The following is a 13,506-nucleotide window of genomic DNA, read 5'->3' as shown; positions in this document are numbered from 1 at the left end:
GCAGCCGCATAGGTTGCAGTGGCCTAAGACCGGCCCTGTGATGAAGATACCATCAAAGATAATTTTTAACTTCCAACCACACTTGATCAAACACCCAGCCATGATCTAATTCTACTGATTGGAGACTTTAACGCCAAAATCAATCCCAACCGAACTGGCTTTGAATACTTAATGGGACCATATGGCTCTGCAGAAAGCATTAGTGATAATGGTGATCGTTTGATTTCTCTCTGCACATCAACAGCCTGTCAATTGGAAACACATATTTTAAGCACAAACAAATACACATACAAAAACAAAAAAACATGGCGATCCCTAAATGGAGAAACCTTCAACGAGATAGATTACATTTGCATCTCCAAACGATGGAGGTCATCTCAAAGACGGCAATATTGCAGCATAGTTCCAATTGAAACTAAAGAACCGCTTCGAGGCTCTTGCAGATATACTGACCCTTGAAGAAGTGTGGGCCAACTTCAGAGAGACCACTATTGAGTGCGCGGAAGAAGTTATCGGAAGGAGGCGAGGTTCATACAAGGAACGGTGGATACAAGCCAGAACACGGAAATTGATAGATGAGATTTAAACTTGTAGACATTTAATTGACTTGTGATTTCTACAAAAAAATTGGACCGCCCCCTCCACTCGAACGGGACGGGAAAGATGCCATCGCCCCCTCCCACCCCACCTAATCGGTCAACATACTAGAGGGGGGGGGCGAAGTAATCTAAAAATAGTTTTCAACGGACAATCGACAAGATCATAGAACAAGAGTCACTGACATTACATATTGACAACATCACCAATTGTGGTAAGGACACAGAAGAGCATGATAAACATCTGCTTAAATTTCTTGGGGCCATACAAAAATATGGACTAACTCTTAATGAGGAAAAGTGTGCATACGCTTCTTCAAGACTAAGATTACTATGCTATGAAGTCTCCCATAATGAGATGAAGCCAGACCCCGACAGAATACTGCCCTTGCGTCAACTTCCTCCATCCGAGAACCTAAATGCACAAAGGCGAGCTATTGGTCTATTCTCCTACTATGCCAACTGGATAGGACATTTCTCAGATAAGATCCATCCTTTGGTACACAACAGAACTTACCCACTCCCCGAGAGAGTCAAAGATGCATTTCAAGCGCTAAAAAAAGAACTAGAAATGGCTGTTGTCACTAATGTAGACCACAAAACGCCGCTGGAAGTTGAAACAGATGCATCCGGATATCGCTATATCCGCTACCTTATCCCAGAACAAAAGACCAGTTTCCTTCTTCTCCACAACACTATCTCTGAGCGAGAGACGTCAATCCTCAGTAGAGAAAGAAGCAATGGCTATTGTTGAATCAGTCAAGAAATGGAGACATTTTCTATTAGTGTCGCATTTCAAACTCACCACGGATCAAAGGTCAGTATCATTCATGCTTAACACGGTCAAATAAAAAACGACCAAATTCAGAGATGTACAGTTTTGTGAACTGATTTGTTCTAGTGTGTCAAAATGTCATGGTGTCCAGGTCAGCTTGTGTGTGTGTGTGTGTGTGTGTGTACTGTGTTATTATGAACAGTTTTGTCATTCTTGTTCAATAAAGCCTAGGATCAAGACATGTCTTCCTGTAGTCTTTTATTAGGTCACTACAGTCTGTCCGTAACTTGATGTTTGAGAATGTGTGTTGGTATGTAGTGACTATTGGCTTATTCTGTACATTACCCCTAATGTAAATGAGCCGCACTGTATGTCGCGTTCAATCTCCGTCAAGTGAATCTTTTTTTTTGTATTCAGTACTGACGAGATTACATTGCCAACAACATATAAGACACAAACATAAGTTTACGGTTTACACAATGGTTCACGTTAAAATTGTTCATAAACTGTCCAAACTTGACGATCACTGGGCTATCCATTGTCCTTTGCTGTAGACAAACAAAATTTTTGGGATTCTTTCGGAAGGATCTGTCATTACTTCCTATGGAAGCCCAAAGATTCCAAGAAATATAAATGGTTATTCAGTACTGAAGAGATGACATTGTCAACAACACATAAGACACTATTTTTTTTTAAGGTGTTTGATGACGTTTTATTAAAGACTATTCGTTGTCTTATAATTCTCTTTTTTTTTCAGTACTGAAGAGATTACATTGCCAACAACATATAAAACACTAATTAAGTTTACGGTTTACACAACAGTTCACATTAACATTGTTCAGAAACTGTCCAAACCTGACGATCACTGGGTTGTCCATTGTCCTGTGTTGTAGACGAACGAAGTTTTTGGGATTCTTTAGGAAGGATCTCTCCTTATTTCCTACGGAAGCCCAAAGGTTCCAAAAAGTATAAATGTTTTTATTGGTGCGATTGAATTCCTGAAACTGTTGTTATGTACCACAAAGCGGGCTAATCAACAAAAAAATTTGTTCGTGTACATCACTCAGTCATAAGTCCCACGCCATTGTATACAGGCTGAACTCTATTACTATGACCGCTTTCCCACATCACTAGTAGAGAAGCCTCCACAAGTTGACAGACCGGTACCGGCTTCCAGATGTTAACTTGTCGTCAACCCAAGATTGAGGACACACAGCATTGTAGTGAGCTCTTGAGGAACATAGAGGACTAGATATAATCTAAGATTAATTATACATTCCAGTATGTCTGGTCTTTAGATAATGTTTTCCCCAATGATGTCCGGGGACAACTAATCTCCACCAGTTGACACCGAGAGGTCCTGGAGTTCTGTTAGAATCACCACAGACTGAAAAACAACCTTCTTGGCCATGTAACGCCTTCATTTGGTCAAACTCTTACCTTACAAAATTATAATAATAATATATTTTTTTTCTTTTAAAGCAAAGATATGCTGAATAAATATTGAAACCATCAGAGAACGAAAAATGATACAAGGATTAGCAAATTAACACCTAAAGGGTAACTAACCAAGAATAAAATTAAATGCACACCAATACATACATGATCGCACCCACATAAACAGACATAGATATAATATATACACACAATTATCTAGTACATAACCAAGAGGGCTACAAAACAAGGTGTCGAGGACTTCTGAGTGCGAAGTCCAACACATTAAATATCTCACAATACAAGCCAAACATTATTTATTTTTTTTTAAAAGGAAACCTCAGAATTTGCGCTATTCAATTTTAGCTTTATCATCATAGCAATCCTTGGTCCTTAGGCCTCTTTTCTTTGCCTCTTTTTTGGGCTTTATGTTTAAATATAAGATATATATAACAGCAGATTAGGGGGATTAAAATATACCGTTTTTGCAGTAAAAGTAGACATGTCCCAGTATAATAAGTGGTCAGTAGACTCGAGAATCTGTTGTGGCAAGTATTTGCAAAAATGTAAATGCCAATATCGGTGTGTCCTTATTTGTCAAAGCCAGCTGTTGGTTTATAAACTTTGTTACTTCGTTATGGTGACATAGGTAGGCTGATCATTATAAAATCTAGTTTTAGAATTTAACAACACGCTTTACTGACATTTATCTTATCTTATCTTATATAATACAGACGTTACTTCAAAAAAGAAGATGATTATGTCCTACGCGTCATGCATTTAGTCATGCATTAACCATTTAAGAGTTACATTAATTTAAAAGATTTCCCACTAGAGTAATAAGATTTATATCTATTTGATAACTTGCTATTTCGATAAATATAGCAGATAATTTAAGAACAATAAACATACAGCATCTATCCCTTGGTCTGTTGGACCGTTGGGGCACTAGGCAAGATTTGTCTACCGTCTTTCTCCATTCCTCTCTGTCTTTTGTCTTGGATATTTAGTTAATTAACGTCATTTGATCTATTGATATTTAGTTAACGTCATGTGATCTAGGAGCTCTGGGCCTACGGAGGCTTGTCCTAAGAGTTGAGTCTACGACAGATTTGATGGTGGCCTATTCTACCCGAGGCGTCTCAAAGCAAAATCAAAAATAAAATCAGCAGATATCAGGGACTTGCTATTTGCTGAAGGCTGTGCCCTAAATGCCTGCTCTGAAAATGATCTGCAGAGCATCGTTAGTGACTTCTCAAGAGCATGCTCAGACTTTGGCCTGACCATTAACCAGAGACGCCTACATGCCAAAAAGGAAATGCGTATTCCTAGACCTGGAAATGTGTATTTTGAGGGTCAAATTCGTATTTTCCTAAATATATAGAAATACACTGAGGAAAGACTAAAACATCATTCAAGCACGTAACATACACGAAATGCAACAATCCTAAAGTGAACACAGCATCAAGTTATAGAAGTCATTTTGTACATCTGTTAAAATATGGACACATTGAGTTTTTGTCATAAACTTTTCTAGAATATGTTAGAATGATGCTGTTCTTGTCACTTGGCAATGATTTTACGATCATAATGACTCTAGTGTATTCCACATTTCATAATAGCGGCAACAGAAAATTTTTTTGAAAAGAATAGGAATTTTTGTTACAAGTGAAATTAGAGTTAAACCAGATGTAATGTTTAGCTGGATCAGTGACATCTTATTTTATAAAAGTATTTTCTTTAAAAGCATTTTCTTTACACTTTATAAGGAATCCAGATACTGAACATATTTTAATCACATTTTGAAAGAATTCCGATTTTCTTTCAAATCATTCTTTGCAGAGTTAGCAATGAAAGCTTTATTAATTGGCATCATCTACAATCGCAAATTATAAAGATTTTAAGGATTTTTTTTTCAGGCAGATAATCCTAATTAGCCATTGAACTTGTTTCTAATATAAAAGCTGGGCTACTGAGTCTGCTGAATAACTATTGTAAGAAAAAATTTATTCATTCTGGTTTCTGATGCTTGAAGTTGTTTTATAAAAACCAACAGATGTGTTGAAGGGGGGCGCAAGGGATCATGAATTTTGTATTTTTTGTCAGCATAATTAAAGCTTTTCTTTTGCAAACACACTCAGCCTTCATAAGTAATGGGGTATCTAGGAGGGGTAGCACCTCTAGTGGACAGGCAGTCGTACCCTCTTTTTAAGGGTAGCTTGGCTCACTCTTGGTCCCCACTCGGTACCGAACTCTCAACCCAACCCAAGTGGTCAGCAATAAACTTATAAAAACAGAGATATCGTTCATGAGAAATTTTGTCTTTACCTCGCTTCGACTGCACTTTGTCCATTGTTTATATAGACTGCCACCAGGTTTTCAGTTAAAAATATAATAGAATGAAATAAAATAAATGAGAAATGGACGAGCTCTCACCCAAATCACAAGAAAGATGACGCTTACTATAAGTTATCTCGACAGGATCAACGTCTAATTTTATTTTCGACAAGGGGGAACATCTTGGGTAAGCACTTGAGAAACACTGGTGTAAAAGTTATTTTTGGATTTTTTAAAGCAAGGGAAATAATTAAGCAAAATAGTTTGATTTAACTAGATTTTAAAAGTTATTTCCCTTTCTTCATCTTTCTTTCATTTCAGAAGTTTTTTCATTAAAATTAAATCGTGCAATCTTAAGATCCCGTTTACGTTCTTCATGCAATACAAGTTAGGAAAAGGAAAAAAAAAAGAATAGAAAGCGTTATGGAGAAATGTGGTGGCGACATATTGAAATGTAAAGAAAAACGTCACATATAAAGAGTATATGATTGTAAATGTATAGGCACGAAACACATATACGCAATGTCAAAGCGACAATACTGAAAGGTCGACTGTGGCCAACTTCATAATAAAAGTACTTTATGTGCTCGAAAAAATGAAACGATAAGAACTTTGATTCGACGCAGTTGTAAAGTGTACGGATATTATTCTTTTGTTTCTTCAAATAATTCACTTATCAATACTTCCGTGTACATCGGTCGCGAGATACTCCAATAGGATATTCTCCATGAAGTGGGCGAACACTTTAAACCTTCGACATACAAATACAAACACGCACACTTATACATTTGATAACACATACATAGTATACATTCATACATGCATACATCTTCTACACAATAAAATCCTTGGCCCTGATCATCACTAATTGCTGTGAACAATCTAATACGACAATTTAACCAGCTACTTCTTTCTTGGTCATTTTCATGATCGAAAGATTAGGTCGTTAGATTGACCAAAAACGAATTTTTAAATTCAATTCGACCCAATATGTTTTTAAAGCCGACATTTTTATTTCTAAAGTACAAAATTATACATCCTTAAGCACTTAAGAAGCATCAATGACTCAGTTAAACTCATTAAATTCGCTGATGATACTGCCATAGTCGGTCTTATTTCAGGAGACGAAACTCAGTATCAAAGCTCGATAGTAGAGTTTACAAACTGGTGCACCGACAACCTTCTAGAACTGAATGTCACAAAAACTAAAGAACTTATAGATTTCAGAAAGAAAAAACAAACAATACATGAACTGCAAATAAACAATACATCTATAGAACAAGTGAAGGCATATAAATATCTAGGCGTTATCATCAACAACAAGCTTTCATGGGAAGACCACCTTGGAACTCTGACAAAGAAAACAGCCCAGCGACTCTTTTTTCTATACAAACCCAATAGCTTTAAAATAAACAAGAAGATCCTTAAGACGTTTTACGGCGCGACTATACAAAATCTGCTAACATACGGAATAACTTGTTGGCAAGACAACGCCTCATCTAAACTGTTGCGTCGTCTAGAAAACATCATTAAAAAAGCATCAAAAATTACACTCACAACATTTTTGAACAAACGTGCCTAAGAAAAATCGAAAAAATCATGGAAGACAACGGCCACCCGCTCCATCAGAACTACGTCAGGTCGTCGCGAAGTTGGCGACTTCTGTCAATTAAAACAAAAACTCGTTCGTACCTCACTCGGTCAGACTCTATCACCGCCACTCATTGATCAGGGAACATGAAATGCACCAAGATACCTGTGTGTAGTCGCTGATTGAACTCTTTATGTTGTCTGTCGTATTTATGTGTATTTTTCTGTTGTGTTGTCTTTATATGAGAAAAGAGTCCTTGTAATCACAAAAAATTTCCGTAAGGATCAATAAAGCAGTCTTAGTCTTAGTCTTAGTCTTAACACTAATTGGGTACATTTCTTTGGTTCCAGTTTTTTTTTTTTATGTATGTTTCTTTCTATACAGATCTAGACCTAGATGTAATTCTCTACACCTACAACAAATGATAGTGATGATTATCCTTAGATCAGAGTGATTATCAAATGTGCGTTACAAAGAATATGGAATATCTGAATGAAAGTTCTAGAGTTTGAAATATAAAGACTGTAACTAATGATAATGTGTAGTACAATTTTAGTAGTACAATCTACCAGTAGATTCTAAATCAAAAACTAACAAAGACAGTTTGTGTGGAAACTGGAAACACAAACTCAAAATCGGCCCTCGAAGTGGTCCACCCAGGCAGGTAAAAAGGCAGGTTTCAATATTTTTAGAAAGAATATCAGAATGAAATTCTATCAAAGACAAATGACAGAGAAGAATGGAGAAAGAAGGTTGACAGATCCTGTGTGGTGCCCAAAGTTCCAGCAGACCAAGGGATAGGTGAAAGTGTATGTGGAGTTCGATGTGAACCTGGCCTAACTGATGTCTTATAATGAGTATCTAATTGATCTAATTGTTTTGTAAAGGGACAATCTCTTATGTAAAGACTCAAGAAAATAATATTCGTAAAAAAAAAATAATTAAAAAATTCCTTTAGTTACATTTTCTATGGTTGGATAGTTTCATTGCAGTTCACGTGATAATATGAAAAATTACTTATTAATTATTGTTTTAAACTATGCCCAACTTATATGCATACTAAATAGATTTTTTCTCTTTAAAAAGGTAAACATTTTTTTTTTCAAATGTAGTAGCTAGTAGCCTATGACAGAACTTATTAGCTTAGCAATAAAAATGTAAAAAAAAATAATATTTAGACAAAAATCTAAAACTATTTACTTTAATGTGTTTACAACAATGGTACATAACCATCTCCCCAACTAAAGAGCCACCGAGTATTGCGATATCATAGGCTAGGACGCAGCTAGGATGCAATGGCTGGCTCAGGGAAGTGTTCCCTTTCAATTGAAGGATGCCAAAATGTATGCGATGTTATTGTAATGCTGGCTGTTCCACTTGTAATAAAAGATTCAGGTCAAACTAACCAGAACTACGTTACAGTTATGCGACTTTTGGAACTCAAGGAGCTAAAAGGTGTATCGTTTGTATATGTCAGTGTATGGTCAGCCGTTCCATTAGAATGTACAATGGCCAGAAAGTGTTGTATTGGGTGTGAGAGGCGTTTCATTTAAAAGTAGATTGTTCATTGTGTGTGTGTGTGTGTGTGGCGGACGTTCAATGCAGGCACACGAGAGGGATACAACTGTGTCGGGTCTAAGAAATGTTTGTGCATACAACTGTCGGGTCTAAGAAATGTTTGTGCATACAACTGTCGGGTCTAAGAAATGTTTGTGCATACAACTGTCGGGTCTAAGAAATGTTTGTGCATACAACTGTCGGGTCTAAGAAATGTTTGTGCATCCTCTTTATTAGGAGATCTCAAACCAAGCACAGCACGGGTATCAGCTCGTATAGAACATAAATAATGGTAATACTATGTTGGGATATATTCGTTTCCTCTCTATTTCAGATTATTGTCATTTCTAAATTGCCGTAAACATGATTTTGATTTGGGTTTTTTTTAGAACATTATATGTGGATTTTAAAATCCTTTAATATCGGTACGGTTCCGCAAGGACAAGGGCGGGTAACGTCTGGCTAAATCAGTAGGTTGAAGGCACGAGGGGGTGGCTACCCACCTAAGAGAATGAAAACTCATACCCAATCATAGGAAATGCTTCGGGAGTTAATTATGAGAAAAAATCCGGAGCCGGTTACCCTTAGGCAGTTTGCAGCACTGAGTGATACATCCTGGCAGAGCATGCGACGCCGCTGACCCCAAACTGTATCGGCACTTGCTATTCAATTGGATACATCAGTTGCGTGTAGAGGGGAGGGGGAACTGATTGACTCCCAGGCATTCACCTCATTAGCACGAGACGATCCATAGCGACAGAAGGAGACCGTTACAAACTGGTGCGGAGAGAGCCAAACGAAGTTTCAATTGATCACAAGACAACGGTTATGTTTGCTTTCCACTGTGTAGCCACGTGAAATAATGTATTCTTCATTTATCTGCGGACTCGAAGAGATGACTTATTATTTATTATATAGTTTCAATCAATTGGATATCACTTCACTTTTAAATGAACTAAATGCAGACGATATTAGTGGATAGTATAGTAGTAACAGACTGCATCTCTATAGTGTTATATGTATATAATAATTATATATTTATTAGCCATTGTATCCATAGATGCCATTGCATATTTTGATATTTATATTCATACTCTTCAACTCATATTTATTTTAAGATAGTATTTGCTAGGAATTTATTTTTATAAATTAATTATTGGGGTTGTGGTGAATTAACAATGACCTAGAAAGAACTTTTTTGTTATTAAAGAGAGATAATCGTAGGATTTTCTGCCATTGTAGCATTTTTTTCTGAATTACTTCCCTTGGAATTTATTACCTTTTATATTTACTGGATAGTTTCCCTTAGACCGAAATTCACAAATGGACTGTTTTTACATTTATAATTTTGTTAGGTTCATTTTCTTGTTATGATGAATGAGGATTGAAAAATTATACACAATGTATTATATATAAAGTTTCATATCTATTTATGTCTATATGAGCACATCTATTTATCGAACTCAACAGTAAAAAGGGGTGGGGGGGGGGACTCTTTCTTTATTAACCCTTAAAGTGCTGAGCTTTTCTTTTACAATGAGTATACAATAACATGGATTTACAATGCTAGCGTTAAGAGACAAACTACCACAAGCGTCTTTTGGTTAAGGAAACTAACAATTTCGATTAATAATGTTGTCTGCCATGTAGAGGTGTGTATGTGCGTTGCAGTCAAAGGCTTTAGTTACCTCTCTTTGGGGAGTAGAGATGTTGTCAGCCCACAGTGCTACATTACTGCTGTGACCCAGAAGTGCTACACTACTGATGTGACCCAATAGTGCTACATTACTGTTGTTACATATCAGTTCTACATTACTGCTGTGATCCTCTAGTGTTTCATTACTGCAAATGACTATTTTGTATCCACTAAATATTACTATAGGCCTACCATTCAGTTTTATTGGTGTCTGGTAAGTGACGGCCATCTACTCGAAAGTTGTCATGAATTGTTTGTACACTAGCTCCTTCTTCCTAATGTACACATCAGTCACTGGGGAAGAGGGGTGGGCTAGACACGAGTCATACTCAAGTTTTTAAATAGTCTTCGAGTGCTCCGGCTAAATTTAGAAAATCTGAAAATAGCGTGAAAAAAACAACAAAAGAAAAAAACTAGACGAGTCAAACATACGCCGCAAGTGTGTGTAGGAGAGAGAGCATGTGTGTGTGAGAATGTGTGTGTGCGTGTGAGAGAGAGAGAGAGAGAGAGAGAGAGAGAGAGAGAGAGAGAGAGAGAGAGAGAGAGAGATGCAGACAGCGAGAGCGATAGAAAGTCGGTGACCGAGATTTTATTATTGGACCAAAAGATTGGGACACTGTGTACCGGAGAATGAAGCTGTTGGTTTGATGTCTATTTACACGTACGGTGTCTACACAAATTGTAGTAGTGCTAGATCTAGTCCCGAGCTGGGGAGAGACTAAGTTTGTCATCTTGTTAGACATAACTTTCTTGTATCACTTGGGACCAAACATTACATTGAATGTTAGGTTTTTGTTTGGTTTGTTGTTTGGTTGTAAATGTGTGGGACGTTTCTTCATTAGTAGGAATGATTAGCCCACTAACTAGCCAGAGCACTACCAGTCAGCCATACTTGTTATTGTTTTAAGCTTTCATTGTATTGTTTTGTTTGTTGTCGCTGTTGTTTTGATATTTATATTTCGTTGGTTATTATTATTTATGTCGTTTCTGAAATGTGGTGATGATTAAGTTGTTGTTGGTGAAGATGTTGGTGATGGAGGTTTGTTGTTTTTTCTTGTTGATGTTGATGGTCGTGGCGGTGTCGCTGCTCCATTTCTTATTCTAGATATTGCTGGGATGATGATGACGTTGTAGCTGTTTTGAGTTGTCTCCCTTGCTTTATGAAGGCTGGGAAAAGTTGATTTTTTAAATATTTTATATGTGCAGATGCTATTTCAAGAAATTCGGACTCGGATAACTCCTGATAGGGAAACTTTATTAGTATCGTATAAATTTCGAAAAAAAAACAATATTCGCTAGTACTTTCGATAACCTTCATTCATAGAAACATCTGCCATCTAGATCGCAAGATCTAAAAAGGGTACTTTACTGGGTGTTTTTTTTTTTTGGCAACTGTCTTGGTTACTTAGATTAAGCTTCTAGTGAGAATCTTGGTTTCAAGCTACCACACAGCATGTGCAGTCTAGATGGCGCTCATTGCATCGATTGACATAATCTTAGCCAGCAGAGGTGATCTAGCAAACTTTGTGAAACGCTAGGGTCACCGTGGGTCATATAGAGCGCACTGGTCATCCACTGCACCTCAAACCAGCTCCAGTTGTCTGGATCCTGTACTGCTACAGTACTGCTACAGGTTGAAGCTGTCCAGGGACGAGAGAGTGAGGCAGAGGCTGAGGCAGAGCTAATTTCTTTCACTGACAACAATTTTGTATCGCACAAGTCACAAGCCACATTGTCACCTCTTATGTTCTCCCAATGTTGTTTCAAAATGTCATGCAGCCTTGTGTTGCTCAAGAGTTGTGGCCCATTCACATTTCTGACACGTAAAAAATGGAACCATATGCGGCTTAAGTGTGCACTGTGAGGTGTGCAGAAGTTTAGAAGGGTCGGATATGACCCGCAAGCCATAATTTAGACATTGCTGGTGTTTTTGTTTTATATTACATTTAGATTTGGTTTTGTATTTCGATGATGGGCGTGGTTTGCGTTTTGAGTCACACAGTTGAAAGGAAGGATTGAACAAGGTCAAGGCTGTTAAGTAGACATGTGCGGGGGCCTAATTAAGTACACTAACAAGGAAATCGCGAAATCAAAGAGTTTTTAGTTTTGTTTTTGTCAACATTTTTTTTTACCTCTAGTCCACTTTGTTGTTCCTCAAGTTTTTCCCAAGTCAATGACTATAGTCAGTTACCTGGGCAATGACTAAAGTCAGTTACCTGGGCAATGACTAAAGTCAGTTACCTGGGCAATGACTAAAGTCAGTTACCTGGGCAATGACGTAAGTCAGTTACCTGGGCAATGACTAAAGTCAGTTACCTGGGCAATGACGTAAGTCAGTTACCTGGGCAATGACTAAAGTCAGTTACCTGGGCAATGCTTCTCAGCCCTGGTAGAAACGTTCGTTAGAAGAGATGATTGAGCCAATATGGGAGCCCAACGGAACCTCAGTTGTGGCGCCAAGAACCGAGTTCATTGCACTGGCGGAGATGTAAGAAATTCTCCACAAAAATGTCCACACATCGTTCCTCAAAGGGCAGTTAGTATATGGCGACTTCCGCACGGGTGAGGTCTCTCCCAGACAAAACAGCTGTTCAGACAGGCAGATTCAAGGTAGCTTCCATAGGCCTAGAGCTCCAAGAGTCTTCGACTCAATTCTTTAAAAAATTACAAAGAAGAAATTAAATTGTGGGGACAGAGTGCAACTCTACCCCCCTCACGACTCCACACTTCGCTTCTGAATGAGGGACGCACGCGCTTGGGGGGACCCAAAATAGATCGCGACGAATTAGCGTACGATATTCAAAATATTCTTAAACAACAGTGAATATAGACAAGAAAGGTCAGTAAAAGGTCAGGAGTAGAAGTTCATCATAAGTATTAACTTTTTGTTTCCAACTATCTACTAACTCAAGTGAGTTTTAAACAAATATTTTCGTGAGAGCACTACATAACTTTACTACTGTGGCCTTAATGGCTGCGTAATGTATTCAAAAATGTTCCGGATTCGAACCTTGCCATGCATTGCGTTTGGGCTAGATCGTTTCGTTCCAACGTCCTTGAAGAAATGTTTGAAATTTGTCAAATCAAAACCACTAAAATAAATTACACGTGGATTCGAACTCGTGTCTTCTTGTTGTGCTAATGTCAGTGCCCTAACACAAGGATGTACTATGTGGTAGCGTTGTTTAACTAAAACAAACACTAATGTGAACTTTACAATTTACAACTAGATTCTAGTCATAAGGCAAAGTTATAAAACTCAAGATTAGATACTTCTCAAAATGTATTAGAACCCAACTGTTGACCCAAACATCTGGACTGTGTGTCATCAACAAACTGACCGTCTCGTACCCAAACAAAACCTCCTCTTTCCTAAACAAACCTGTACTTCAGACAGTTACAGTGTAAAACCTTGTTTACGCCCAGGGCTGAGCGTTTGCCGTACCCCTGTTATAGTCTGTTTTAATAACACGAATCTTATCTTCTGGGGGCGTATCGGCAAGAGAGATAAGTCTTTATC

This window comes from Biomphalaria glabrata, chromosome 6, assembly GCF_947242115.1.
Source record: "Biomphalaria glabrata chromosome 6, xgBioGlab47.1, whole genome shotgun sequence".
Lineage (NCBI taxonomy): Eukaryota > Metazoa > Mollusca > Gastropoda > Planorbidae > Biomphalaria > Biomphalaria glabrata.
This window is presented reverse-complemented; position numbering follows the sequence as displayed.